Below are 5696 nucleotides of genomic sequence, written 5' to 3' on the forward strand. Positions count from 1 at the left end.
AGCAAGTATACCAGTCTACCATGCAACTATCAGGACACTGTGCTGTACATCCACATATCTCTTTTAATATGGACATTATCCACCATTTATTTATTTATTTATTTATTTGAGGTGGAGTCTCGCTCTGTTGCTTAGGCTGGAGTGCAGTGGCACTATCTCAGCTCACTGCAAGCTCCACTGCCCGGGTTCATGCCGTTCTCCTGCCTCATCCTCCCAAGTAGCTGGGACTACAGGTGCCCACCACCACGCCTAGCCAATTTTTTGTATTTTTAGTAGAGATAGGGTTTCACCCTATTAGCCAGGATGGTCTCTATCTCCTGACCTCGTGATCCTCCCGCCTCGGCCTCCTAAAGTGCAGCATTTCCTTTTTATGCCTGCTATAATGTGATAACTCATTGTTACTTGATTTATTATGTCTCTATCCCATAATGAATTTGACTTTCTCTTTACATTTTCTTCTGCTTTTAGGTTTATGCCTGTGCATATTTATCGACATATTCCATTCCACTTTGCCAGTTTGTGTATTTTTCTTACACAAACTGATCTGTAGGAGTCCCTGCTCTCTTTTTATTTTCTCACCTCAACCCTCTAGGAACACATTTCACAAACAATAGTAAAAACTGTACACAACTGTACTGTACTACAGTTTGTGAAATGTGTCTCTAGAGGTTTGACAAGAGAAACAAAAAGAGAGCAAGACCTAATAAATAACTTATATTAATATCAATTTAGGTCTCTATTAAAACTTTTATTTCTGGTACCCAGAACTCAAATTCTATATTTTAATAGTTCATTAGGTGTATCTTATGAAAACTAAATTATGAGATCTAATGAAATTTGTTTTATTTCCCAAATAATAACTTATTGCTATGTGACAGTGGAAGAAAAATTCTAAGAAACAATGCAAGATGTTAAGCCATATAAAGATAAAGCTAGTTTGCAATCTAACATGATAAATAAATTAACATTTCCATAAAATTTTGCTACTATTCTTTTCTCTTCACATATTGTAATAGATATACAATGTAATAATACTTATAAATTTCACCAAAAATTTTTAAAACATTGAATATGTAAAATGAAGTTAAGATTCACTTATTAATAGTTTGCATTTAGACATTGTATTTATGTATTATTTATTGTCAATATATCTGGAATTTATACTTATAGAAACATAAAATTATAAATTGCACATCTATTTGGCACTGAATAGAAAGGTAATAGAGGTTTTAGGCTATAAATAACAGCTTCCATTTGATAAAGAAGATCCCTATAAACAAAGGATATTTTTGGCACATTGCACAGTTGATTTGAAACAACAAACCCTAATATATACAAGGATTTTGAACTTATGACTCAGATATTAAACATTTTTATACAGACTAATTAATGAGGGTGTTACAGACATTATTTGGACTCAACGATGTAATCTATACTTACAAGAACTTTGACTTTCTTCTCTTTGATTCTATAAGGAAAATAACTTCAAGGCTTTGGTTACTGTAACTTTAGTAAGCTCAATTGCTATAGAAAATTGTATTTTTTTTAAAACTTGAGAACATAGCTAAAGATATTTCCTTATAACAAAAATTTATTTTACAAAGAATGCTAAAATTTTTCTAAAATATTATACTTAAAACATAGTGTAGGTTCTTGATGTTCCCCAATATACTCTCTACTAAGTATTGATCTTAAACTCTTAAATGTCTATATAACTTGCCTTTAACATGTAAATTCACAATCAACCTGTGATTGGTGTACTAGACTTTCCCACATCCAGAAGTGTGAGAAGTCAATTTCTATTGTTTACAAATTTTCCAGTCTGTGGTATTTTCTTACAGCAGCACCTACGCACCAAGATGTCACGTATCTCATGATTACTTCCATCAAAACTGTGATATTACTTTTTTTAATACCTAAAGAATAAAAGATATAAATGCCATCTACGTGGAAACTGAAACCCTTTAAAAGTTGTCAACTTCTCTTCTGCTTGTTTTTATTGTCTAATTGGTAATGCACTACAGGACCCTACACAGACCAAGTTAAACTTTATAATATTTTCCATCATGATGTTTATTATTAAATAAATGAACTTTGTGGGAGGGAGTAGTTATAAGATATTGGTTACCAATGTAACATTTACAAACAAGTTTAGAATGTTACCAAAAGAAATACATTCATGTCCAGGTGCAGTGGCTCACGCCTGTAATCCCAGCACTTTGGGAAGCCAAGGTGGGTGGATTACGAGGTCAGGAGTTCAAGCCCAGCCTGGCCAAGATTGTGAAACCCTGTCTCTATTAAAAATACAAAAATTAGCCGGGCACAGTGGCAGGTGCCTATAGTCCCAGCTACTTGGGAGGCTGAGGCAAGAGAATCACTTGAACTGGGAGGATGGAGGTGGCAGTGAGCCAAGATCTGGCCGCTGCACTCCAGCCTAGGCAACAGAGTGAGATTCCCTCTCAAAAAATAAATAAATAAATAAATAAAAGGAAATACATTCATAAACATTTTATTGCATGCAAATTTAACAATATGCTTTTGAAGGCCTGGATTTCAATTGAGAATACATGTTGCTTCATCTATTTACTGGAAACAGTGATATATCAGACACATACTAAAAACCAGTTTATAGAATGCAATCTAGCCTTAAGAAGTTTTATATACGAAAATGTAAGGTTTGGTAGTAGAATTAAATGTAAAACAGCTGAGAAAATTAATTTAGAACATATGGATTGAACATAATTAAGAAGAAGAAAATAACAACAGACCTGGAAATGCAAGATATACAGAATAGCCTTGGATAAATGTGTGGATCTAGAAAAAAATGATGTTTAGGACATTTTTACACAGATTCTTCGATACTGTCTTCCACAAAACACGAAATGTATGGATAATGTCATTAAAATTAATAATCTATGATATTATCATGTAAAAATAACTAAAAGATTGAAATGACTATCCGGATATTTCAAATTTCCTCTACTCAAAAAAATCACATTATTTCTATTAGGAAGATTTTTTTCTGTTTTAGTAGTTGGGGATAATAACGTGAAATAATTATCTGTTGCTCTAAATTTGGTTACTCCTAAAGCAAATACTGAAACAAGGACTGGGTACAAGAAGTTTATCTATAATGTAATTTAAGGGTGTACAGTTAAAGAGTAGTAAATATGAGACAGGTAATGTAGAAAAGCCAGGAACATGTATTAATGAGTGGAACGTCCTTGTGAGAAACAGGGAAGAAACACACTGGGAGCCTAAGTGACTATCTGTAACATACCTCTGAATTGTCCTACAAAAGGATGGATGAGTATGTGGTGAGGTTTGCTCCAGGGACAGTTACTTCTTCACTCTTCTAGGCTTCAATAATCTCACGCAGTACCTGAGAAAGCCCCTGTCCAGATTTCTAGCAGAGAAGCTGAGCCATTCGAGCATTTGAATAGGAAGCCACCAATATACTGAAATGATCTGGCACAACTTCAGGTTATGCAAATGGACCAAAGGAATATCAGACAGGGCATCAACAGGATCTGCTGCAATTGATGATTTTGAATTTGCCTTTTAGATCTATGTAGTGTCACCAAGTGTCAGAAATACTCTATCTTGCTTCTTCATGTAAATAGTTTAATTTAATTATGTCATCTATAAAACCTGTGATAAATTGACTAAGTGTATGGATTTTTTTTTCATCACTGTGTGGGCAAAAAGTCAAAAATAATCTGACCAGATATTACAACAGACCTGGAAATGCAAGGTATACAGAGTAGTCTTGGATAAATTTGTGGATCCAGTAAATGCTGCCCTGTGAGACTGGGGTGCCAGAAACTTTTAAATGTTCTTACAAAAAAGCTAAAGAAAAAGTTGAATACAAGTAAATGTTTGTCCCTAATTCTTTTTGTGTTATAAGTGTCTAGCACATCATTTGCCAGAAATCATCTTTGTGTTAGAAAACCTTGACTCTTTTCATGAAGGAAGTAAAAAACTCAATGTTGAATATCTCAACTGAATTTTTTTAAATTTAATTTAAAAATTCTTAGGGTTAAGTTTTATTATAATAGAATGGTCAGAATTATATTTAAAAAATAGAAATAGATGTAATATTTTGCACTAGAGTAAGAAGGCATATAGGAGTGAAATGTAAAACAGGTATACCTGTTATTCAGCTTGAACTTCAAAAACACTCATAAATACTTTATACTTAAAATGAGAGAATGTCTGTGTTGAGAAGATTGCCAGGTACCCTTTAAACTATGGAATTACTTGCTTTCTTCAAATTCAATAGGTAAAGCAGAATGCTCATCAAAGCAAGTAAGAAAATTCATGCACAATTTCTCAGTCATTCTAATGAAAATTCTGTGTTTAACTCCCCAAGCTCTCAATAAGTACATCTTTTAAGAAAATGCTTTAATCTATTTAATTGTTTTTGAAGTTTGATATTTCTTCTTTGAAAATGACTTTGCTACTAAGTTGTTTTTATTCATTCTGAAGAAGCAGAGCATAGCCATTCTATTCACAATTTAAGCAAATGTCTTTAAAGAAAAACATCCAGAAAAGCAAATACCATTATAGAATAACAATTAGAATGTTGAAGATCCAATAAAATATAATAAAGATGTTACTTGCAAATGTATGTTTGTGTATCACTCAATACTAACATATTCATGTCACTACAAACATCAAAATAGTATATTTTGTTTTCTTTCCTTTTGTAGAATTTTTGTGCTCTGGAGACTTAATGTCGTCTTTCCAAAAAAGGAAAAATTTAGATTTGACACACGTTAGTCTCACTCTTTTTGGCCCCAAAGCAGGAAAAATATTATGGATTTCTGCTTTATCATAAAATTTATAAAATTAAAATCTCTACACAGAATATCTTAAACGTAATTAATGATTTTGGCAAAAAGAGAAAGAAATTATCAAAGACATGCTATAACAAAACTCCCAAAAATAAAATGGCATGGGTTTCCACCATCAGTTACCAGCACAATGGTGGGAATAAAAATTATACCACAACATTAGAAAACTGAATGGCAGAATCTTCTTAAGTCCACTCCTAGGTAATCCATCCACTCCTGGGTAACTATGCAATAGAAAGGGAAATATATGTCTGCACAAAGACATGTTTGTAAATGTTCATGGCAACTGTATTCAAAATGACAAATATCCCAAACCACCATGTGATATTGTGAAATATATATTTAGTGTTCTTTCCTGTTTCCTGGCATACAATTCCTAAAATCCTTGGAATCTCCAAAGTGCTGTCTTTTCGTATCCAAATGTTGACTGATAGATTCAGAATGGAGCTTCTCAGGAGAAAGACAAAGGTAGGATTAGAGGGTTACAACTCTCAGACGGGGCCTAAAGCCAAGTTGTTCACCAATGGCAAGTAGTTTAGTTAATCATGTCTACTTAATGAAGTCTCCATAAAAACCCAAGAGAGCAGGGTTCTGAGAAGCTCAGAATAGTTGAGTCAGTGGGAGTTCCTGGAGAGTGATGAGCCTGGTGGTGGGGAGAGGGGAAGATGGAAGCTCTATTCCCCTTCTCGGATGACTTTCCCTATGCATCGCTTCATCTGTTATCTTTTGTAATAAATCAGTAAATGTTAAGTGCAACCCCAAGTTCTGTGAACCACTCCAGCAAATTAGTCAAACCTGAAGAGAGGATCATGGGAATCTGAACTTGAAGTTAGTAGTGAG

Source organism: Macaca mulatta, chromosome 7 (genome assembly GCF_049350105.2).
Source record: "Macaca mulatta isolate MMU2019108-1 chromosome 7, T2T-MMU8v2.0, whole genome shotgun sequence".
Classification (NCBI taxonomy): Eukaryota; Metazoa; Chordata; class Mammalia; order Primates; family Cercopithecidae; genus Macaca; species Macaca mulatta.